General features: G+C 29.6%; 1 protein-coding gene across 7 annotated transcripts in view; it reads right to left on the bottom strand.

Moving 5' to 3' along the window:
• Pde11 (Phosphodiesterase 11) overlaps nt 1-27,739 on the bottom strand; it is a 456,074-nt gene that overhangs the window by 121,757 nt on the left and 306,578 nt on the right. The window lies entirely within an intron of this gene.

Raw genomic sequence — 27,739 nt, 5'->3', positions numbered from 1 at the left:
GTAAATGAAATGTTAGTAACGAAGACTGTTGAATAATACAGTAGCTTTGTTAATGCCGAAAGATGAGTAGTTAGCATTTAAAATTATCTTAACTAACTAATTTGTAACTATAAAGTTTCACAGACATTCAATTCTGGAAAAATGCCTGTTGATCATCATTACATTGACCGATTTACTAAGTTTTATTTACAGAGGTTCCACGAACGTTCCGGTGAACTGAAACAATCCAATAAGTATAATATTAATCTTATCAGGTATATAAAAAAAAATTGCATGGTATAACTTTGTTCAAAGATGTAGTTGCCTTAGCAGAATTCAGTGCATGTTATAATAATGATTTCTTAGATTCACTTTATATTGTATTATTAGTTATAATGTAGAAAATTTCAGATCCTAATAGAAAATTGGAATTGACTTTAGAGTCTCATCCAAAGGCTTCCACTAAAAATAAAAATAAAGTCACAATTTAAAAAAATATAGTTTATTATTTTAAATGCTAAATTTTGGTTAGGGCCCATTTGATTTTTGATGATTTATAATAATTGACATTTATAATTAATGTGTGATATTGCAAGTAAAGTATAATTCCGTAAATATAATTTTCAGTACTAAATTATCAAATACATAATTAAAATTATTATTTTCTATTATAGAATAAGGTATAGATTAAAGATAGATTATAGATAGATTAAAATAAATAATTTCAACAACAGGTCAATTGAAAAGCCTACCATAGTAAAACACATTTTTTTGGCAAAATTAGTTTTTTTCTTCAACATAATTCCATTAAGGGTGATACACTGATTACAGCGACCCTCCAACTTTTCGATACAATCTTTGTAGTACGATTTGTCCTTTGCTTCAAAATAGGCCTCAGTTTGGGCGATCACCTCTTTTGAGATCTGAGAACAGGAAATACTCGCTGGAGGCCAGATCTGGAGAATACAGTGGATGAGGAAGCAATTCGAAGCCCAATTCGTGGATTTTTGCCATCCTTTTCACCGACTTGTGACACGGTGCATTGTCTTGGTGAAGCAGCACTTTCTTTTTCTTCAAATGCGGCCGTTTTTCGGCGATTTCGTCCTTCAAATGGTCCAATAACGCTATGAAAATTAGTCCATGCACATCCCAAAATACAGACGACATAACCTTGCCAGCCGACTGTTGCGTTTTCCCACATTTTGGAGCGGCTTCATCGTGTGCAGTCCACTCGGATAACTGTCGATTGGACTTCGGAGTGAAATGATGGAGCCATGTTTCATACATTGTCACATATCGACGCAAAAATACCGTTTTATTACGCTTGATCACCTTCAAACACTGCTCCGAATCATCTCCGTCGTTGTTTTTGGTCAAAAGTGAGCTCGCGCGGCACCCACTTTGCACAGAGCTTTTTCATACCCAAATATTCGTGAATGATATGATATACACGTTCAGTTGATATCTTTAAAGTGTCTGCTATTTCATTCAATTCCAATTTACGGTCATTCAAAATCATTTTGTGGATTTTTTAAATTTTTTCGTCGGTAACAACCTCTTTTTGCTATCCACCGTATTCGGTGCTCATTTCACGACGTCTAAACTTAGCATACCAATCGTTGATGGTTGATTTTCCTGGGACAGTGTCCGGAAACTCGGCATCAAGCCAAGTTTTTGGCTTCAACTGTATTTTTTTCTTTCAAAAAGCAATATTTTATCAACACACCAAATTCCGTTTTATCCATTTTTTCACAGTAACAAAAGTTGCTTCACTTAAAATGCTATAATTCACAAAGTAATGATCCGACAGCTGTTAAATTTATACACACATCTTTTGAGGGTTAGGGCTAACTAAAAAACATATGGATTTAATTCTAGTAGCGCCATCTATGTGACAGGCTCGGAACTTTACAATTAACCTGTTATATAAGTAAACAACAACACGTTCTAGGTCTTTTAGAGTGGATGTAATCTAAGCTAGAAAAAATATTATACATAAAATATTATTTAGATTAGCTAATATATTATCACCAATTACAAGATGAAAAAAATAACCAAATAAAAATAATGAAAAAATAATTGCCAACTATCCAATTTTAGCTCTTAGGTAATATTAGTTTCTTATTGGAAGCTATAAAAATATAATTTCTTATATTAACTATTTTATGTCACAATGACGTCGTTAATATGCTAATAGTAACAATTTTTATTTCATAGATTAATATTATATTATAATGATGGGTAGACTCAGATGTAGAACATATCGGTACCTTAAAATGGAAGATAATATATTCTCAGAGAGCATTGAATTTAAATTAATAACTTTCATTATTAACATCGAATAGTGCATAATATCCTGCATATTAAACATCAAGATGCTAAAAAAATTACAAGTTATTTAATTTACTTTTTGCAGGTAATCCAAACGATATAGGAGAAACGTGACGCCAGTACATAAGCTTAATGAAGCAGAATACATACACAAAAACAGTTTAATATAATCGCCTAAAACATGGTGGAAAAGTTGCAAAACACTTCACTGATAGATAAAACCACTCGTCGGTTGTTTTTCTTTAGTTGAAGTAACTGATGTAAACACACTACACGTAAATTGCTCGTATGTGTGTGTGTACGAGCGGGATTACAAAATAGATATAATTTATCATCTGTTATATTTCATATACAGGCTGAAAATATCAATATTCAATCCGCAAATATAATTTAAAGTGGAATAATAATATACGTGTGATTGAATTAATTAATAAAGCATTTAAATAATTGTTTTTATTAAAACTCAAATTGTATTGGAACCTGGAATAAACGTTCATGGTATTTAAACAAATATCAAGTAGTGTTACACAAACAAGTTTGAAATACAAAAATGTATGAAATACAACATTTCAAACCTGGTTTATACAATAGTGAACTTATACAGAGATTGAAGAGAGAAAAACTCTTTAAACTAATATAGTTAAATTATATGTGAAAATTGTGTTTTAGAACTATATGTAGTGAACAAGTGGTAGTAGATCTGGAGTTGAAGAACAATATGAAGAAAAAATTAATAGACAGTTTTAGTTAATAACTACTCGTAAAATGTGAGCCAAATTGAATTAGTAAAACGTAAAACATGTCCCGTCCATTAATAAAAAAAGAACTGGATTTAAAATATAAATTAATTGGAGACAAATCTCAATTATTTGTACATAATAAGTTGCTATTATACAATCAAAATCTAAACAAGGTAGGAACTCATACAATTCAGTTACCTCCAGGTACCGACCTTGACTCAAGATAAGCATAAACAGACTCACTCACTCACATGTTAACAGTGAAGTATTGCAGCTTTTGGATAATACTCAGGCAGGCACAGGGTTAAAAGAACCAGACCATTCAATCTTATAGTTCAATGAAATATCAATTAATTAACTTAGGAACTAAGTAAGGAACGATGAATCTACTAGATATATATTTAATTTTAGTAATTATAAAAATAAATTCTACGTTAGTCGGCAACGACTACTAACAACTATATGCTCTTATATATGTGAATTATATATTTAGAAACATAAAATATGTAAAAAAATACAAAAACAGGATAAATTAATTTAACAATATTTTATGTTTAAAATCATATATTTTAATGCAAATCAGTGTGTATGCTTTAAAATATGCTTTAAAGGTAAGATAACCAAATCATTGCCATACTTTAGTGGTTAGAATATAACGCACGTGAGATGGTTTATCCAAGTGTGTGTCGTTGCTGTAAATCACTAACAAGAAGAAAATTTGATGTATAATATGCAGCTTGAAAATTTCCACTAAAATAATTCATTTAATAATCTATCATAAATAGCGTTAATATTATTAATAATTTCAGACATAATTAAATAAAATTGCCAATAGTGTCGTCAATATTGATTTAATTTTAAAATTAATATTTCAAAAGTGATAGATATTATGTGAAATAATTAGCTTCGGTCCTAAATAAATCTTAATCGGTTTAAATCTAGTTAGAACCGGAATAAAATATGAACAAAACAATTAAATGAAAAAATGCGGATTCACTTTATCATAGAAGCGTTAATTGACAGATTCCACAATTTGTTGGCACAATTCCGAAATAGAAAGGAGGACCCTCGTATTTCATAATAATAATCCTTCTTTTTGTAACGCATAATGAATCAACAATCTAAACATGCCTGGCTAAGGTTAAGCGGTCACCAAAATATCGATGACCTTTTGGGACGAAAATCCCGACTGTTGTTTCCATTCCAACAACCCAATGAAAAAGGTTCAACAAGTAGGAATGTCAATATTTACAAAAGCGTCAAAAAAAAACGAAACGTTTTGCTTACATCCATATTCTATCCTTTTTTATGAAAAGAGTAAAAGCAAAGCATAACTTTTTTTTAATATATCATATATTTTTAACTACTTTACATTATTTACTAAAAATATATTCTATGTTTGAATATTAGCCTACTAGATTTTAGCTTTTGAACGAGTAGTGAATGTTAATGTTTCATATCCAACAAGTATTTTTTTGTATAACGTATATTAATTTTAAAACAGTAAGTCATTTGATTTCAATGTTTGAATTTTCATGTTTTTGCTTTTTTCAATGTTTTTGAAGTCATAATTTCAATACAAGTGACAAAAAACAATTGAAAAGAAATTATCAACTAACAAACTATATGAAATGAATCACAAGAGATTTTAATTAATTGAAATTTATATCCGAGGAATTAACTTTAAAAAAGCATTGAGTTCGTAATGCTTTGACGTACCGCACATAACTTTTTTGGTTGGTGTTTTGTCTGAATAAACTTCGAAGTCTGTAATCTAATTTTCGGTAATGTATATTTTTGGTTTAGAAAAGATGGTTTCATCAATTACTCACATTTATCTTTAAATATAATCTTTAAATAAAAATTAATTAAAAAATTATTCTATTATTAATTAATATTATTTAATATAAATTAATTAATTATTCTATCACAGCTTACAACCTGAATAGTGATCATCAAAATACTAAACCAGAAAATAAATAAAACATCTTATTTATAAGATTAAGACTAAAAACAGTGAGTTGAAACAAGTGAAAAAAAAGTAGTAGACTACTTATTATCAGTAAATATGATTTCTTCATAGAGTTTTAAATCAACTTTCTAATATTTTTCTTATTATGACGCCCACCAAATCAGTAATCAGTTCTTGATGTATATGCTGACACTTTAGTATTCATCAAGGGTAAATTAACAAACGTAGAAGGTCGCTAAACGGAAGGCAATGGAGGTTGCAATCAAACATTTTTGGTACCATCACTTGTTGAACAATATATTATTCTTCACGACTTACGTGAAATTTGCTAATTGAGTGAGAGTTCCTCTTGCATAATCTTAATTTTTTTAATATCAATCAGTGAAACTAAGATGATATCATGATAGTTCTTACTGCGGCAGAACTTTTTTACAATACTGGTGATACTTTCTTTCCAAATATTTCTTTATTTCGTTATTTATTTTCCAACATATTCAGAATATTCATCATTACTTTTTCATTTCTTGAAGTATTCACGTCTGCATCTGTATGAAATCTGTACCAAAAAAAATTATTATACATAACATGTACATAACTTTTGTACAGCACGTAACTATGCTGGTTACAATATTTGCTGGTGCACTAATAGTTTATTTTAAGTAGTTCAGAGATAAGTAGGAGTCTACAGTTGATATTTCCCAATAAATCTATAATAAATGTTTTTGTTATATTGTTTATTAAGTTGTGTAAACGAGGGGCAGCTTTCCTTAAAAGGTTTACTCCTATTAAATAAATCTTCTACTGTTTTAACTATTACTCAGACTTCGATAAGCCTTTGACATATTAAACTATAAATATCAGCAAATGTGTTAAAATCTTTATTAAACTTTTTTCGAATTTTCAATTTTAAAATAAGGATTAATCAAACAAAAGAACCAGTCAAACGCGTGTTACCATAAAAAATAAAATAATAATGTTTAAAATATCAATTGACATATTGAAAATACTGAATATTTATTATGGACAGTTTTAATAACTATTAAAGCAAATTTATACTGTACCTACGAATGTTAGTTATTAATTTTGACGAATAATCGACAATGTTTTATATAAACAATCTGAAGTAGTAATATCGTATATTCCGGTACAGGCGACATCGTTCATGAAAAATTTATCTGAACAATTTTCGTAAATGTTTACATGTGTCAACAATGTGATATGTTAGATGTACTATGGCATCCCATCCGTATATATCTATATCATCTGGTAGTTTCCTGGTTAATCCATTTTGTTATAGCGGAGATAATATTTCATTAGATTGTATGTTTAACAGTAACACTATTTTTTTATTATTTGTATTGTTCCTCTGGATATTTTGTATGTTTTTAATTTTATAAGTCATTAACACTTAATTGTATGTTATAATTGATAAATAGGTTATCTTGCTGCCTGTCAGCAGTGGTACAAAATGAACAAAAAATTACGCATAAAACTAGATAATGTAACACTCATTAACATCAATTTAATCAATAAAATATTCAGTGCAAGATTATTTCACTGCTTTTATATATAGTCTTTTATTTCGTTTGGTTTTAACTATATTGACTGGATTGGATCTAACCGATTTTGATCTTGTTTATGTATATGATTCATGGAATTCATGTAAATGATTCAAATTATAAATTAATTTAAATAAAAAGCTGGACATATAGTAATTATATTTTTATTATTTCATTTTACTCAATTTTTAAATAAAATGTTATTGCAAAAATTGTTCAATATTTATATCCCTCCTTACAAATAGTTTCAACATTAAATGAAATATTTATCAAATTTGTGAATATTTATTTATAAAAATTAATTTATATATAAAAAAGGAATAAGTAAATGAAATTTTCTAGCCGTATGTGCCAAACAGACATGAACATGTCTATCAAACAGACCAGAAATAATTGTTACATACATAATTTTAACTTTTTCATCACGTGTTTATTTATAAAATAATTTTACTGAAACATATAATTAAAAAAATTGAAAAACAGACAGGGAACAACCAAATTACTAAGACCATATTTGGTAATTCATCTTTTGTCACATGTGTGCTATTGTCTACATGTATGAACAATGTGAATGTTGTGACCAATTTTGGACACATAAATATCACATGATAAATTTTAAAAGCGAACCGATTAAAAATTTAATCAATAAAGACACAGTTCTAAGTCATTATATATTTTATTATTAAACTTTGATTTATTTTATAGTAACATTATTACTAACAGTAAATCAGACCACTGTGCTGAATCCTCAAAAGTATTATTACACTTATTAGTTATTAAGAAAATTTACTGAAGATTAAAGATGCTGAACAAATGTCGATATTTTTGACCGATATATCGATATTTTAGTAGAACGATATTTTTCGATATTTAAAAAGAATCAAAGATATTTTTGACAATCAGTTTTTCACAGTTTTACACTTACAGCCATCCCTAGATTTCAGAATAAAATGTATAGAATGTTACTAGTTAGAATATTTTAATCAAACATCTAAAATTATATATTGAATTGAGATACAAGTGTAAATAAGGTAATGTTTCTAAAAATTAATTAATAATTGTTGATAATATATCCATCATCTATTTGTCAAAATGATTGATAGTACGTAAACTGGAGATTGAAGAAAAAATAACAAAATCAAGTATGACGAAAAAAAAACAAATTAAATAAATCAACATTTATATTTCCTTCTGTAAAGGTCTTCCTGTGTATTCTCATTAAAAGATCGATCAATCTAGAGAGATTAATGCCGTTGAAAATACGAGAGTAGGCTGAAAAATAATAATAGGTGCTTGTAAAACACGAAAATAAGTAATGAGAATATACAGTACAATACTTAATTTTCAAAATCATATTTTTATTTTTTCATACAGAAACCGTTAAAACTTATATATTTCCTTTTTTATTACATCTTAAATTAGATACACTCAGTACAATCTTAATTTCCACTTAATTACCACTTCATTATCAATTCAGAAGCATGATGAATACATCAGTATGTATGTCATTTGGTTTCCTGCGCATTGTGTACTAAATGTATTTCTACGTAAGTAAGTAACATCTTTCGTGATTTAAGAAGAAATCTTCGTCCATTTAGTTTCGAGCTCATCGTGCAGCAGTTCTTCGTTGGTTACGTAGCGATAAACATTAATGTTTGCTTTTGCTTTGCAACCCCCCATATTTGCACCCGATAAGTCCCAATAAACTTTATTATTGACTGAAAAATCAATGTCTTTGATACAAGTTAAATTATGTTTATCATCTAACTAACAAGTATTACAAGTTTTCCATTTAATTTTCCTTCGTAATATACGATTTTAGGAGCATATCAAAAATAAAGGAAATGAAATCGAATTAAACTTTCCTAAATAAATTATCCTTTCATAAAAAGTTGCTGCTATACAAGCAAATATTAAAACCTATATGTACCTACGCCGGTTATGAGCATGTCCCGAGAAGTAATATCAACATAATATAAGCATTTATTGTAGGAACAGTTACTTACATCGAGTCATAGAGGAAATTAAGGGATTCGCTACAAGACATGATGAAAGATTCTACTCTGAATTAGGAAGCATACTGAAGATAATCAAGTCGTGTGATTAAGTGTAGTGAATTGTACTAAATAGCAAAGCACTGAAAACTTTTTAACTTTTATCTTATTTTATTTTTAAGAGAAAGGGGGAGAATTTTCTAGATGGGATTAAAGAAGGACCAACGGGTCTTTTTAGATAAGTACCTAGTTTTAAATCACTGTAGAGACGTAATTATTATTCTGATGATGCTTACTGTTACGAATTTCATGGCAATCCAATTCAATATAATTTGAAAATAAGTTAAATATTCATAGATAATTTTGATTCATTCGAATTTACAATCTTTATATTCGGTGTTAAAGTCGAATTGTGGTTGAAAACGTGGCGTATCAAAGCAAATGAGACAAAATCTACCCCTGTGACATTCACCCTTTGTAGAAGAACATGTCCCTCAATAAAATTGAATAATCATGAACTTCCGCAAGCAGACAACGTTAAATATCTTGGAATGCATTTCGATCGTTTCGACGTTTGACATAGAAAAAACATACAGTTACAAAACAAAAACAGCTTGGGCTTAAACTAAACCAAACATAGTGGCTGATAGGGCGTAAATTTAAGTTATCATTAGATAAGGATTTTGCTGTATAAATCAATACTTAGGCCCATTTGGACCTATGGTATTGAACTGTGGGGTACTACTAACAAATCTAAAATAGATATCCTCCAGAGGTTCCAGACTAAAGTGTTGCGAATCATCGTCGATGCCCCCTATTACGTGTCTAACAAACTGATTTAGCACGATATCCCCATAGAACCAATAATGAGTGTGAGTCGGAGTGTTAGTGCGAAGTACTCTGAAAGACTATTAGTGCATCCCAAAGAGCTCGCCAAACAGTTAAATGTGCGCGATGACAGTGAAGTGCGTAGGTTCAAACGCAAATTGCCATACAAACGGATTAATAGACACATTTACCCTCGTATATAAAATAACAAAATCAAATTCTGAGATCTGAAGCGCATGTGGAAATTGAATGTTGCTGTTTCACTAAACGGATGCTGCAAAAAATCGATCCGATATCGAAGAGAACATCAAAAGTAAATTAGATAACTGTACAAGTCGAGTAAAGCCGCGTCAACTTTCATAACATCTTCGATTATTCATCTCCGGCTGGATGTCAATAAAGGAACATTTAATTATTCCAAATCTATTATCGAAGTAATTCATCTTGTTCGCTTAATGAATGAATCATCACCTAACCTGATTCATATTTACGTAATACCCTTTTGCACTGTCCAATTGTCATGATTCGGTTGCCGATCACATTCTAAACGCGATTTGGCTACAATATAAAGGAAGTGACGTGACGCGAACGCGTCGATTCGTACTTTAGATGTCAAGGTGTCTTTCTATGACCAAAACGCAATTGTTTTTTTTGTAAAGGTCGTTCTCATTGAAATCTTGCTTTCCTTTGAAGATTTGATTTGTTTAAATATATTTGAACAATGGTGGTTATGTTAATCAGTAGTAACAATGCCACATAGCCGTTTAGTTACGAGTAAGTGAATTGAAAATCTTGTGAATAATTTGTTGGTGTATTAGGTGAAAACCCATAAATATAAACAATTGTTAAACTCGATGGTTTTGATACGCATTTCCACATTATACCCGTTTAGTCTTATTCAATTATTCAGTGTATAAAAACGGTACTCATGGGATACTCAAATTGCATTTTCGCCATTCATTACTTGTGTGATTTCAAGATATCTAATGCCCGAAACCTATGCCTATCAAACCCTTTTAGAAACTTAGGCTGATGCTGCTTCGTCATATCTCAATTCTTGATTGTGGTTTCAAATGTGGTAATTTTTATGTCAATGACAAAGAACGGCTTGGAGGTCTAAAACATTCAAAAAACAATGAATTTTAACGAACAAAATTCAAACTCTCAAAGAACTTTCAGACAGATTAGCAGTTGATGAATTTTTTTTTCTTAAAGTATTCACGTCTGCATCTGCATACAATCTGTATTCCAAATATTGCCATCTAAATATAATGCTGCCAAATAAGCCATATGGCCATCAGGATCAACAACGAAGCGTAATATAAACTCTTGCTGTTCATAGAGTGGGAAAAGCAAGGTCTAGTGTCTTGCGATCTGTTGAAACCGAAACTGCTTTTGGAGATATTTATCGACGTCAATTGAATAAACTGAACAACATAGTGTTGCAAGAAAAACCATTAGTAGCAAGTAACAAACACAAAATCTCTTTTGCATGACAACGTTCGGCCACACGTTGTAAGTTTTGAATAAGACACTGTGGCAGCTCGAATAGAACGCTCTGTTGCCGCTGTCCTCTAATTACCACTACCAATAATTAAAGACAAGTATTTTAATTAAAATATCTTGTACTAATTTTTATTATACAAGTACCTAATATATCCTGTGCAGGATCAAATGTTGAGTAAATTCATCAATAAATGAATGAAAGGAGAAAGGTTTAAAAAATTGATTAGAAAGATGCTTATAATTTACTAATAAAGCATATCGTTTATTTATTTTTGAAAATTCCAATCTTATAATTTTCTGACTAATTTCTTTGAGAATTAACCTGTCCAATTTTGTCAACTTTTATTTTAGGGAAGAGTGAATAAATCAAAATCATCAAATATGAGCCTATTGGTCATAGTACAAATTTAATTATTCTATTTAATTCTAAGTATATAATTCTCATACACTGCTACATTTTACCATCTTTTGATAGTTTATCACGTCATCAAAATTGCATAAAATTCTTGATATCTTCATAATATATGAGATATTAAGCAACTTACTTGGGTTTGAAATAAACAGTACTCAGAAAGAATAACGTCCGGTGATTACAGTTAATATAGTGGGACGTACAGCATTTCTATGTAGAATATCACAGGTTTTGCCGCATATAATCAAATGATGTATTATCAATCATTTGGCCACGCTACAGCGTTACTTTCAATGCCCAACTTGCAATCTATAGCGAGCTTTTATGATGGTTTCGTGCGTTTTAATCTTCTAATTCTTTGTCTTCGTAAATTTTAAGCTTTCCGATATTCCTTTTATCGTCTTTGAGATCCGAATGTTATGAGATAATTATATTAATATTTATAAATTATTTAGTTTGTTAAACTCTAGATTTAATTCCACTATTTTATATTACTGAAAATATTTCATATGGAATCAGGCTGTTGATCTGCAAAGATATCGAAATAATAACTTGTAACTTTGATGATTGAGGACAATTGGCTATTGCTGCACATGTTTGGGCAAAGATCATGCTTTGATGTGGTTAATTTGCAATCTCCAGAAATCGAACCAAGGAACTGGTGATGTTAAGTTGACTTTGAATGATATAACATACGTTTTCATTTAGACCAATCATCCTCCTACGAGACACTAGACGTAAGAACGTAGTACATGAAAACTTTTGGAATATATTTTGGTTGTATTCATTAAGAAAGAATGACAGAATGGCCAGTTTTACTTGGTGTACCGGTGTAACAGATGTCGTTGGGCGTAAGTATGCGATGTTATGATTTGACACATATGTCATTTTATTTTACTGACATCAACCTTCGAACTTATACATGTTATATTTTGCGAAAGTAACACCGTTATAGATTTATACCTCTTTGAAAATGTTAAGTTTCGGCGATCTTCCGTAGAAAGTCGTTCATGCTGATACAAATGTAAGTTTAACTAGATTCAGTTAATAAAACGTTTAAACAACGCAAATATTCAGTTTCATTCAATAAGCAAAATGACCCATACAACTATAATTGTACAAACACCTGCATGTACTGCGAACAATTTTTGAACTCACCGTTTCGTATATACTCTCGAAAATGTCCGCATTAACGTTTATATAATATCTTCATAACCACAAAGGAATATTACCAAAACACTAGCTGGAAAAAGAAAACCAGTTAATTTAAAAATTGTTTCGTCTCTGACCGCCGTTCAATTAAATTACATTCAAATCTAATTGTGCCGTTGTCGACCTCTTAACTCGTGGTAATCTCATCAAGATATAAATTAATTGGACTGGTTTGGAACTGTTGGCGATCGTTCGTCGTTTTCGTTGGCGGCGTTTGCGCTCCAACTTTAATTGAATTTAACGAATTTAGCGCAATTGAGCCGTCGTATGCGCCAGATTTTGTATAGTCATTTCGTCGTGATTTTTTCCTTTACAGAACGTGTAGTCTTGAATTCGTTGTGACGACGTAAAGACAAACTAATTTTATTTTAAAAATGACGATTCGAAAGGACGAACGACTATAATTAAAATATTAATGATATTGTATAATCGTTTTTTATGTGTCCATCAACGGTTCAAAAATGAACAGTGTATCTTTGCACCAAAGATAAGAAACGGTACTTAAAGCCGAAAGTGTTAAATGACGCAGTATTGAGGTTCCAAGCTGTCCAACATGAGAAATTGCTCAAAATCAGATATACTATACCAGATACCAGAAAAAAAGGGGGAATAGTAGTGGCAATTTACTATATTTTGATTAAAAGTTTCCATTTTTAAACAATAAATGCTCAATTTTTTTTAAACTAAAGGTTGCGATCTGAATGATTATAGTTTATAAATAATGCTTAAACATCATTAAAGTGACACGTTAAAGTCAATAGATTTATAGTTTAAAAACATTTATCAGATAATGAACAATAAATCCTCAATTTTTATAAAAATAAAAATATTTCTTTTAAAAAATTACCAAAATTACCCCACAATATATAACACTACTACTACTTTTGCTGATGATACGGCAATATGAGCAGCAGCAGAGACTGTAGACAGCTCAACTCGAAAACTTCAATCTTCTCTCGATAAAGTTGCTATCTGAACTAAAAAATGTCGAATCAAACTAAATGAAGCAAAATCTACACACATTGAATAAATACTGCCATTCATTCGATATACATGGCCAAACCATTGAAATCTGCTTCTCTGAAATTTCTTATCAACTGTGCACCTCGATTACCTTGTTTCTAAAATGATCTCGGAAAGAAACATGCAAAATATAACTTAACCATCGCATATAAAAGACCTCAAGTTTACATATGTCAGAATGTAACAGAGTTCAACTATTAGAGCCATATTGAGGTTGGTATCTAGCTAACTTGTTTGACTTCGGCAGTTTTACCACACTTTAATGATTTTGCTGCCGTTCGTAATTCGTCCATTGCTTGCTCGTCAGCAGGAAATAAAGTTTGTGCAATGTCAATTACTGGCGGTGTTGCTAAACCCGGTGATAGGTTATGATTATAAAATTGCATGAAGTATTTTTTTCGAACTTCGAACATTCTGAGCACTACGCCCAAATGTAAGTAAAATAACATATATTTTAATATCGAAGATGGTGAGCCAATAAAATAACATCAGAATCTGTTTGAAATGTTCTAATACACCTGCCGGATATAGCAAACAATGCTCCACCTGATTTATTATTTATTTCGATCGATTTCAAACCAAACGAAATTAATATTGAACTGGGAAGTCACCAAACGAAATAAAAGTCTATAGACCTATATCACTGCTGCCAATAATATCTAAGGTTTTTGAAAAATTCCTGTTGAAAAGAATAAAACCGATGATAGAGAGAAAAAACGTAATACCAACACACCAGTTTGGGTTTATTAACAAACACTCAACAATTGACCAGGTCCACAGAATAACAGATGTTATTGAAAAAGCCTACGAAAGTCAAAAATTATGCTCAACTATATTCTTAGATGTAGCACAAGCCTCCCATAAGATTTGGCACGAAGGCCTTGTTCATAAACTACAGAAAAGGCTACCAAATCAACACACCGAACTATTAAAATCATACATTACAACCAGAATCTTTAGAGTCAAGCAATAAGAAGCTTACTCTACAATAAAAGAAGCAAAAGCAGGTGTACCACAAGGAAGTGTACTGGGACCAATGCTTTATCTACTTTACACTTGTGATATACCACAAATGGAAAATATCACGATGGTTACATTTGCTGATGATACTGCGATTATAGCTGTCGGAGACAATAGTGAAGAAGCCTCACGAAAATTACAACAGGCAAGTGACAATATAAATAATTGGACACAAGCTTGGAAAATAAAAATTAATGAAAGTACTGTACATGTGCAGTTCACCTATGAACGGACCGTACAAGTACCAATAACATTAAATAGCACTATCATTCCATATAGCAACAACGCTAAATATCTCGGAATGAATCTCGATGCAAAACTTCGCTGGAAGGAAGAAAAAAAGAAAAGAGCTGGAATTGAAATATAGGAAAATGTACTGGCTAATTGGAAGAAAATCACAATTATCAGTACATAATAAATTGCTATTATATGAGCAAATATTGAAACCTATAAACATGCGGAATTCAATTATGGGGATGTTCTTGAAAGAGTAACATTAATAAAATACAAATTTTTCAGAACAAAGTTCTGAGAGGTATTGTGGGTGCACCCAAATAATATAGAACTAATTACCTATATCCAGAGTCAATCAAGAAATCAAGAGAATTGCAAGGAGGCATGAGGAAAAACTCCATTCTCATACGAATATTGAAATATTGCAACTATTGGATACCACCAGAACAGGACACAGACTCAAAAGAATCAAACCATCTGATCTTGTGTAGTGAGGTGCATATATTAAAAAATTCAGCAGTGACATGTATAAACATTACTTCACCAGAGACTGAGTTAGGGCCGATGGGTCCTCCTAGTTATATACCTAGATCTAAGTTATCATAAAGACAAATTGTAGGTTAGACGGAAACGACTAGTAACAATGTATTAATTAAATAATAATAAAAAAAAATTCGATCGATTGAAACCCAAAATATGCCGGTTCTTAGATTCTTCTAACGGTACGATGATATGAGCTAGATACAAACATTATATTAAAGACTGTATAATTCTTAAAATGAATGTAATATTATCAACAATAATAATAAGAAAAACGAGGTGATATGGCAATATTGCAAGATATTTTTCCCAGTTAAATTTCCCGAATTGACGTCACTACAGTATGATTCACGGCATTACTCGTAACGTGTAGTAAAGTAAACGCGTTGCTCTTGGCATTGTCGTAAATATTCGGTAATTTTCTTTACTTCGCGACCAAGAAAACTGCGCGTTATGGACGATATGTTCCTCCACGAGAAAGCAGGTCTTTTTATTCGTTCCATCTCATTTTTCATATCATGGGGGTTATTAATATAATATCATAGAAATAATAACGGATATAAATCACAAGATGTAATACTACGAAATATAATATTATTTAGTATGATTAATATACCAGCAGAAAATAGCATAATAGAACAAAGTTATTTTGTATATACATCATTAATATTTTTAATGTATTGCCTGTCGCAATTTTTAATTCGTTTTAGAATCGGACAATATTTTCCGTTCATTTTATTCCAATTAAAAAGAGACACAATGCTGTCTGATAACTACGAACGTATACCGAACTAGCCTGCCAAAGTCGTCCGGTTGTCAAACGTATGCAAAATTCTTCAAACTAATAGCGATAAGAAATTATAAACCGGCAAACGTTATTTTAATGCTTTGCTTGTTTTGATCAATATCAAATCGCTGCTTATTATTACTCTGATTGAAAAATCCGAAGTGAGACAGAATAGATTGCGTCTCTAATCAGTTATTTTGAACAGGAACGAGATAAGGAGGCCTATTGCCAGTAAAATTCGGTAGAGAAGTAAAGTAAGGCAACAAAAGTTGATGGAAATATTTAATACTAATCAATTGCATATATATTATACTTCATGGTCGAAACTGGAATGGTTAATAACAAATGATGGAATTGTGAACAACTATTAGATAGATTAGAAATTAACAGCTTAGTTATTCACTTGAATGAAACTTTCTGAATAGGATTCAATGCTGCCAATTTCTAAAACAGGGTGATGAGAGTAGAAACAAGTAAAGGTGAGTATATAATTAATATATGATAATTGTAGGAAATGTTATTGTAGAACGTAAAATATTTATGTGCACAGATATCTCTATATCTCTATAGCATGGTTAAAACACATTTTACAGGAGAGAAAGAATAGCAACTTTCTTGCAGATATGTCAAATGCATTATGAAGACTGCAGTGATTAAATCTAGTTTTATAAAAAAATTGTATATAGTATTAACAGAACAAACGAAGGATAAATACAGTGATATCAAAACGTCTTTACAAGAAAACACTGCACCGAAGGTCATAAGAACTAAGCGCACAAAATAAAAATTATCTCTAATGAAAATAAAATATATTATTTGGACATACAATTATTAATTAGATGAATTAGACCTCCCGGGGATACAACTACAAACGGGACTAAAATTCTAACTCACAGGTAGTATGGAAAAGAGTTCAATGTAAATATAATAACCCTAACCTACAAACTATTATAAATGTGTACTTAATTGTAGTTTTAAGTCCTTCGATAATGTATGCATTAGATTTACTATAATGCCAAAATAAATTATATTTGATAACAGTATTTTTGTTTAATTATTTTATTTAGATTAGAATTTTGTGAATGACAAAGTTAGACTGAACAAAAACTTATAGTTGATACGGCTACATTGCGACGCTCTGACGTCACAAATTTAGATGACGTATTACAAAATAACTTTGGAGAGACTATATATAGTAATTTTATGTGTACTAAATTTTTTAAATATATAATATCGCTTCAAAAAACCATTTACATTGCAGCAGATGAATGACATGATTATTACGCATCGCAAATAAAAAGACAGTGAGCTAAGAGATTATAAATATAATATAATACTACTCAAAATAATTTGAAACATAACAGTCGTTTAAGAAACTCACGGCTTACTGTTTTCTGGGATGTGTATATATTTTTCTCAAAAATAACGCATCGAATCATAACATTTTTAGCTTTAATTCCCCTTAATAATTTAATTATTGATTAATTATTAAATAATATATATAAATCAAGAAAAAATTTTTTTTTCAAATTATTACTTATATAAAAAATAGAAAACAGGTAATACTTACATATTCACAATAAACGCATAATTTCTTGGAAACAGTTATGCCATAAATATATCCATTTCTTAAGCAAATGTACCAAAATCTATTTGACAATTTTCATGATGTTCACTGAATAATTTAAAATAATTTAGAACGAGACAAAATAAGTATAATTTCTCAAATTCTTCAATGTCATTGATTATTATGCTTGAAATATGAGGTAATCGACAAAAGCAATAAATGTCAATATTAATTGTAAAAAAAAAAATATGAAATAATTACACATGAGAGATACCAATAGGGCAGCAAAGATGTTATCTCCTAAATTTTTATGATAACATTATAAATAAACCGACATAACTTATATTTCTATTTATATATCTATTAAACGAATATTTCTTTATTAATTAGATGGGAGACTTAATATATTAACTAAGGTAATTAAAAATGTAAGGAAACCTAATGAATCGAATATTTGTAGCGAATATCGATACAAAAAGAAAATGAACACGTTATTTTCCATTCAACGTTCCAAATACCTATACGTCAAATTTCACAGTTAATTTCCTTTATGGTGGCAAACTTTATTACGAGATAATTTATTAAATTAATGGAATACTTCAATAATAGTTCGGCGTCTTAAGCTATATCAAGACAGATGTTTTTGTAATTTAAAGCACGTCAATTAGTTTAAATATATTACGGAATTATTAATTGCCGATTTTACCGTGTTTTTTACATTTTTCTATAAATATTTTGGAATATAACAGATTGGTAGAAAAGTTTCTAATTTCGTCCATAGATGGCACTTTCTGTGTATAAGTATTAAAAAATTTAATTAATATATTTACCATACTCCCCATATCTGACGAAAAACTGACAAAACAAATTCTTGTTAAAAAATGTTAGGAAGCTATCTAATATATTTGAATAAATATCATAAAATAAATAATTAACCCTGCAACTCATTAAAATGTCATCAATTAATACTTAAAATAAATCTAACACTAAATATAAAGCTACTCTCAGTTCAAGTACAATTAGGCTCTGACATATAACAAAATTTTTATATAAATAAAATAATTGAACAAATATTCTATATATAATTTATTTTAACATTATAGTGCATCAAATGCCTTTATTATTGAAGAACTTAAAGCTACAATTAATTTTACAGCCACAATAATTTATAGGTTAGAGTTGTTTATTATATATACCTTTAGCTTTTTTCCACACTAGTATCGGTAGGATTCTAGACGCGTTTTTGTATGTAGTGGTAACCCCCGAAGCCCTAATCCAGTTAATTAACAATTGTATATCTGAGTAATATATTATACTTTCATTAGAGAGCATATTTATGTTTTACACTTAGTTCTTGTTTCTTTCGATGCAATGTATCCTTGTAAAGTCATTATGATATTACTATATTTCTCTTTAGTTTGTCGTGTTACTACCTGTATAATTCTTTCTTGATAAAACTACATTTAATCACTGCATTCTCCTTAATGCATTTGCCATATCTGCAAAACAGTTAGTGTTATTTCTCTACTCATATATGTTAACCAAAAGTACATGTATATTCTGAACAATAGCACACATGCTCATAAAGCTTTCACACTCTATAATACAAATCCCTACAATTAAATACAAAAAAAAATTAATTATTATTTATTGTATGCTGACCTTTAGTGGTTTCCTCTTTCACCACCCTGTCTTGGTAATTGTCAGCATTGAATCATAAACCAACATTCATAAAGTTTTATTCAATCACAGTCACTTTCATAAATACTAGTCAAATTAATAACCAAGCTGTTTATTTCCAATCTATTAAAAACTTGCTAAAGGTTTTACCATTTGTTAATTTCTTGTTCAATGTGTCTGATCGAGCTCAAACAAACCGAAGATGACATTTTCGACAATGCCTGTTTCCATAAATCCAGACAGCTCTGGTTTGAATATCCTCTTAAATCCTATATTATCCAACAATGTATGAACGGATGTTTTACATCTCTCAAATAGCTGTATATCTTTTGGATCTTTGTGGATACTTTCCAGACTAACAATTTTCTCTGAAATAGTTGTATTAAATTATGCTTCAGTTCAAAAAACTACTTACTGTTTTATATATTTCGTATATTTGATCTCTGAAACACCACGATTGATCTTGATTCGTCAACTGTTTCGCATAAACACGGTTTCTTTTTGGCGAATTTAAGGTTATATTGTTTTTAATTTTTGAGATATTTTAGGGACCCTGTCCGTACGCAATTACAGTGCAGCTGCAAGGCGCAAAAAATATTTTCAACAAAAACCGGGGCGATTTCAAATTTATTATAACAAAGCGTTAAAACAGCTTTTGTCGGTTTATAATCTGTAATTATATATTTTGTAGAATTTTCAGTTTTGTTAATTTCATATTTTGTAGAATCATAATTTAAAAATCACCCAATAGAACCATGCATTTATAAAAGTAGATATAAGAACATGTAGGGAATATAAAATATGATATAACTGAATATTAATAAAATAAATGTAAAGTCAGTGTGTTAAGCAAAAAATCTAATTTTCGATTTAATATAGTTTTTTTAATCAAATATCAAATAAATTACAAAACAATATAATTCAATTTTCTTTTGAAACGTTACTATACTAAATTTAATATAAACTATAGAAATTTATATAGAACTTTCAGACTAAGGAATATTTATAGAAAGACAAATTCGTTGGACTAAAGGATAACTTTATAATATTACTGTCAAACCAACCAAAACGCTATGAAGGGAAACGTTTTAAGATTCGGAAAAGTTTGTTTGATAGTAATGCACAGGAGCAAGGACAACATTCCTTTGAGATGGCATGGAAACAAAAACACCGAAAATTGTCGAATTTTATCAGACATCTGCAACGACCTCATAAAAAATAGGACGGTTGATTGTAAATAGATTCTAAAATTTCCACTTCGTCATTGTCTGGTGATTTTTCAATTTATACCAGAAAAATCGCTGAATAAAATTTGGCACGCACCATTAGAGAGAACAAAAAACTTTTCCTGGTTTATTTTCTCCCTCAGGTCCCGATTGACATCTATCGATAAAATCGTTTTAAATATAATGAAGAGAATTTACCAAAACATTTTATAGTTGTTCGATAACAAAATAGCAAGCAAAAGTACAATGAAACAGTGGATAAAATATAATTTGTTATTTTAAATGCGTATGTTTACTTGTCATGTTTATTTATTTGACTTCTAGTCTCTTAGTTCGATGGAGATATCACTAAACATCATTTACTTTAAACATATTGCACATATATTTCTAACGTTTTCTGTCTCACATTTTATAGTTTAGACTACGAGAATAGTTAATCGACACTTTCATTCTTCTCCTTCATTATTTATGTATGTTTTAGGTTTTTATTGATATCTGGATCATCTTGGCAAAGTTTAAATCACTCGAAATCCCATGCGCTTGATGAAGAAGTATACATTTTGGTTACCTACAAAGCAAATAGTTGCGAGTATAAATACCCTTCTGCTAGAGCAAACGACAATACGATTTTGCACAAAACAACATATATATGTAGTCAACAATGAACAATGAAGACTTTAAGGTATATTATATTGGCTGTTTGGAAGCGCTATCAGTCTCTTTTTGTTAAAACTCTATCTTAAACTATTTGTTTCTTCAATGCTTCCAAATCTGTATTGAAAAAGTATTAAAGCTTTTATCTACAGTGGTAACCTCACCAGTTAGAAGTTAGGGTAGAAGAAAGCTCATTGGATTGGGAGAACGTTTAGATTTATCAAAAATTAGAGGCACAAAAAGAATTTAGGCAAATAATAAAACTAACTCTTGTCAACTAGTAAAACAAAAAACAACACATGGTAAAACCAATTGCTTAAACATACATTTTTTGAATAATAGTAATGTGAAGACAAATAATCAATATTATTTAGATTATTTATTCTGGGTAATCAACGAATGTGTTACCAATAAACAGTTTTATTATTTATTTATAAGTTTATGTATAATATAGAGAAAAAATTCTTCAAGAAATTAGCTTAAGAAATTTTGTTAGTTCCAAGAATTTTTTTTTACCATTTTACAAATATTTACGGGCTATAAGTAAAGAGACGACTCAAAATTATTCAAATTTTCAACACTTATATTTTATATATTTAGTTTATGTCTGGTTTTATGTTTATTTTTAATCGAATCTTTTATTTTGTAATGATTTAAACGAGTTAGCTCTGGTACAAATGAACCTATAATATGGCATATTCTGTTTCTGTAGTGATGAATAACTGAAATTAGCCATTTTTCAGAATAAAGGCTTGAATTAACAAATAATATTTATAAAAAACAACATAATTATTTATTTTGAATTTCAATTTTATACTTTTACATACTGCAACAAACTTACGGCAACAGTAACCATATTTAGAAGATTAAAATAAAATTGGACAAGCTCCCACCGATTTTAAAAACATACAAACTCAATCATAATATATTGGAAATACAATTTTTAATTAATTTTTAAACCCAGGTTTCCAATCAAGGATACTGTATTGGATATAAAAACACATATGATTTAATGTTTGCTTTAACGTATTTTTTTTATTTATGTCACATCGGTTTTAAATTATTGTAACATATAATTTTCATAATTTATTTTTCTGGTGTAAAAAAATGTTAAATATTTATACAGTCTGATTTAATAATGTTGTTTTTAATGATATCAGTTAATTGGTTTTGGAAAATAATTATTATAGAAACCACAATATGTCCCCACAATAAATATTTTTATAAAATTATTAGATAAACATAAACACTTTCATTATTATATAAACATTCAATGATAAAAAAATTGTAAATGAAATAAACTATTATCTTTGGCATGTGTACTAATATATGTGATGAAGTTAAAAGTAGTAAGAGGTAGAAATTAAAAGTATTTAAAAAGATATTGATATACGCTCTGAGAATAAATAACAATCCGGCTGTTTGGAACGCTTATTTTGCCAATTCTTTTGTATGGTTTTGTATATATTCGAACTCTTTCTTAGCCTGTCTTTTAAAATATTTGCCATATTAGTCAGTCATCAGGCTGTACATTCGTGGGAGTATTAGGAAAGGATAAAAGTCCGTCTACTTGTTGGTATCATAAATTATGTTATTGTGAACTGTTATTTACCTCACGTAGGCTTATTATTCGATGTTCTGAAATCCTCAAATCCGTCTAATCTCTTCAAAACTACAAAAAATCTGTGAAAAAAAGCCATTTTAAATATTTTAAAATGTCAAGAAACATTTATAAAAATCAAATGATACACTTAAATCATTACGAATTAGTAGGATGTTTCAATTAAATTTTTACTTTATATCTTCATTTATTGTGGCAATAATTGGATTTCAAATAAATTGGTAGATAAAATGAAAAAACGTACAGCAGCAGCTCGCTTGAACGGTATCAAAAATGAATAAATTGAAAATATTCAAAATTAATTAACAGTCGACCATATTCGTACATATCTGCTCCGCGCATATTAATTAATCTTCCCATTTTTAATACGAGATAAATCCAATAAAATTTTATATGCAAAATAACGTGTCTTTGGTAGAGCAAAAAAATAATTTCTTTGATCGAAAGCTTTAGATTATTTCTGTAAAAAATGGGAAAAAAATGTAATGTGGTATTTCCTTTATATAAAGGAATATATGTATCTCCAATAATGAGGTAGTTATCTTTGAAATCCTACAGCAAACATATTTCTGGTTTATTACACCGTAGGACAACCAGATCTCACTTCAAATTTAAAACAAATATTTTGACACAAACAATATCAAATTTCGCCGATAGAAGACTCGACGGTAATGACGCCCACTGGTTGCAAGAAATCGGAAAACCAAAACAATAATTGTATCGAAATCTTGACGAAATCTAACGGGAACAGGAATTTTTGGCCGTTATCCAAATATCTGGGAAATATACTCAAGCCATCCTCGGAAACATTCAAACCTGGAAACGCCCAATAAATTTTATTATCGTTACTAATCCTATCGTATTTCACTACTGTATCAGTTCCTTGAATGTTTTATAATAACTACCGAGAAAAAAAAATAACTTGAATGTTTTAATCCTCGTTTAAAATTAATACAATAGACAAAAATGTGTCATCATTTAATAGTACTGTACAATTAATTGAACGTTTTAATTGGTGATTGGAATCTGAATTAAAATTAAGCCTTAATCATCAACAAATTCAATGAATTCCTATTTACTAGGTTGTTAAAAACGTTAATAAGTTCACGAAACACCCATGCGTCAACAGTGAAATAACCAGTCAGGTTAATAACCAGACTAGGTAAGACCAGATGTCTACTGGAATATCCCTAGCAAAGGAACGAGTCCAGATTAAGGATAGTTGTTAAAGAAGTCTCAAGAGACTTAAAGCACCTCCTAAAAGCTTTAAAAAATATATTGGGATATTTACAAGCCGAATTATTTACCTTGATACAACTCAACGTCCGTGAAGTTCTTCTCAAACGAATATTCTGGATCCGCTGACTGGCTGTAATGTAGAATTAGTCGTAAACCATTAACACTAAAAATCTGATGGATCTTCAAACTTAGAGTAAGTAAGCTTAATCATATTGGCATTTTTAGGCATTCACAAGGACCCTAGTTAAAAACAAGTCATCAATAGGATGCTACACATAGTTATTTCAAGTTTTAGGTTGCCTAATTCGCCTTAAAGTACATTTTCTTCATTCCGAAAAAATTGAGAGATGCGGGGGAACAGCAATGTGAACGATTTCTCTAGGCCACTAAAGAGATGTAGAAAAGAATTCTAGGAAAGTCTCAATTATATTAAACGACTGGTAGAGAGGCCTCTCAGAATTCTCCTACAACCGAAAATGTACTTAGGAGCATTACTGGGAAATGATAACGTTTTAGACTGTATCAGTAAACGTATATAAAAATATGTATCGTTAATGGCTTGTAAAGAAAATAATATTTTTCAAGTCTAATCCCTCTTATTTAAATGTAATATCTTGTTAAAAATAATTATGTAAATTATAATGACACGTGGATGTCGTCCTATGTCAAAAAGGTAATTTTCGGATTCAGAACACTCAAATACACAAGATCACAAAACCTAAATAGCTCTTAGAATTGTTTTGCAGACCTGTACGATACAAGCATTTTACAATAATTGTAACTTAGTAGATTATTGAACTTTTTATTGTATTTATAAGAACAGGTAAAATAAAATGACGTTTATTATCGTTTATTCTTTACATATCTTATCTACAGTCTAATTTAATTCCTAATTGAATTTTAAAATTAATAAATATTCGTATACTGTTAGTTAGTTAATTATATTAAGATAATTAATATGTCACAATTGTATTAGTTTTATCTGTATTAACGTTCAATTTAATTTGTACCGTTAATTATTAACCAAATATTATATATTAACATTAAAAAAAGCATTGAGAATTATAAATAATTAGAATTATTTATTATATAAAATATTATTTCAGATTTTTTTATATATATGTTAAAGTCTCCTTTTATCAACTATGGGTTTATCTGGAGTGGGCCTAAAGTTTAACGTGGGCTCCGAACTACGGTCCTCAGAATTAAGCCTAACGACTGGCGAGTGCCCAACTTTAGAAATCATCCTGAAGACATCCGGTCTTACCCAGCCTGGTTACTGGCGTGACTGGGATCATTTTCCTTGTCGGATTTTATACCCTTGCCTAGATCATTCACAAATTCAAACATACATTTACGACCATGTCCCAGCAGGATTCGAACCCGCGGCTATCACAATGGTGGGAGGACCGTCCCATCGTCTTTACCACTGCGCCACCAAGCCGGCTATTATTTCAGATTGATTTAAATAATAATTAGCAGCAGTCAATACGATAAACTTGTAAAATAAAAATACACTTCGTTTAAAATTTATCTATTGTTAAAATGTTTTTTTTAATTATATTTTAAGGTCTTCATTTTAGCAACCTGGGCTCCAAACCATGGTTCTCGGCATTAAGCCTGGCGATTGACTAATGACCAACTTAAAAACCAATGCAATATAATTGTTACACATAAATATATAACACATAACAATAACTACAGTTATTTACAAATTAGACATTTTAACATCGAAACTTCGTATAAATCACTACGCAGCTGTAAGCACGTAATCACATCAAAATAATTTCTTCATGGCTATTATTAACCGTTTTATGATATATCTAATAGATGATTCAATAATATGTAAATTCATAGATTAACATCGAGAAATTATCCTACAACTAATTCTAAGTATTTATTTCTAGTGCTGTAACAGGAAAATGAATTCAACATACACGAATTTAATGTGTTTGTTTTAAGCTATTACAGTTGCGAGAATCTTACGGGAGATTTCCATATGATGGAAAAATGACGATTACGATAAATATGATCATGATGAAAAACTGTATTTATAAAACATATATTTGTTAATTAAAACATAAACTGGTTTTACAATAGATATTCCTTTATTATTATATAGAGAAATATCGCTAAAAGCGTATATATCAGAGCTGTAAAATACTAACCTTTAAAATTTTATCGAGACTGATATTTAATGTGTTATAAAATATTGGGGGTTTATCGTTATATTTATCTATTTTCATGTCACAATTTGCTCTAGACCACTCTTAACCTTGCCTAGAACGCCTGAACTTGATAATATATCACTTAATAAATATTTTCCATAGGTTTTGGAATTTAATAGTGCTTGTCAAGATTTACTCAATGCTCAACAAGATGAACAATAAGATGAATATACTAGAAGTAAGTAATATTTTTAAGAAATATTAGGACTTAAGATAATTTAACTGGCATATGTGGAGTATTTCGAAATATATTTTAGGGTTTCGCCTTGTGAACTTAAATGAAGAAGAAAATGGATATTTCATATAATACCAAAACATCGTAGCATCATAAATCAACAGGATAACCACAAGTTTTGCGAAGAACCGCGCTAATTGCATTCTTAAACTTACATATGAGACCAAGACCGCAGCCTGTTACTTCTGAATAATTATGCCATTAACTAATTTGAGTCAAAATTGAAATAGATACAATACTATAATATAAGTAATTTAAGACAATAATGTTAAGTAGTAGTGACAAAAACTTACGTATATTGAGGGGAATTTTATTTGAGAGAGAAGAAAAAATATTGGGAATTTCGAATATTGTTAAATAGCTTGAAAGCATTAGGAATGGTTAAAATCAAAAATGTTGGGTGGCGTACGACTCACATGTGACTGTTCATAATAGCGCAGAAAAAATCAAGATCAAGAAAATTTGTAGGGTAATGCTGGATATACATCAACATTGTCAGCAAAGCTGAAAACAAAGTATCTGAGTGTAATTCAGTAAGTAAAGAGAGCAATATATGCAACTTATGCGTTTGAGATAAGAATTTAAAGAAAAACGGAAAACTGTAAATAAAGATAATAAACGTTTAGAAACATTTTTTGAAACTCTCATATAGATATTATTAATTCACCAGATTACCTTTTCGTGTTTATCAAATATTCTAGGCAACAAAACTTATTCTGGCTAAGAAAAATGTGAACTCTCGTGACGAGCATTATCACATCTTCAATCAGCTGAAAGATGGGTGGTAATTCTCAAGGCAGAACTCAAATGATTTCAGAATTATGACAAAAATAAGATATATGAATATATTTCGACAAAATTAGACAAAAGTTAGAACTAAAACAAAATTAAAACAAACATTGAATATATACTGAAACAAATTTAAATAAAACTATAAATATGCTTGAATATTAAATTCGAAACCACGTCAACATCATTTATATTAGGATATGGTGATCAAGGAGAAAAACAGATTGTTTTACTCGTTACAGCCATAAAAATTATTCAGACGTAGTTCATTGAAAAGAACATTACATTTTACAATTACAATAGTTAATAATTTTATGATTACTATGAAAGTTAAATCGGTTGATTTCGTCATGCTTCACACGT

Source organism: Rhynchophorus ferrugineus, unplaced genomic scaffold (genome assembly GCF_030347505.1).
Source record: "Rhynchophorus ferrugineus isolate W39M unplaced genomic scaffold, kcgeb_rfMv2 rfM1, whole genome shotgun sequence".
NCBI classification, from domain to species: domain Eukaryota; kingdom Metazoa; phylum Arthropoda; class Insecta; order Coleoptera; family Curculionidae; genus Rhynchophorus; species Rhynchophorus ferrugineus.
The sequence above is the reverse complement of the archived record's forward strand: the minus strand, read 5'-3'. Positions and strand labels throughout refer to the sequence as shown.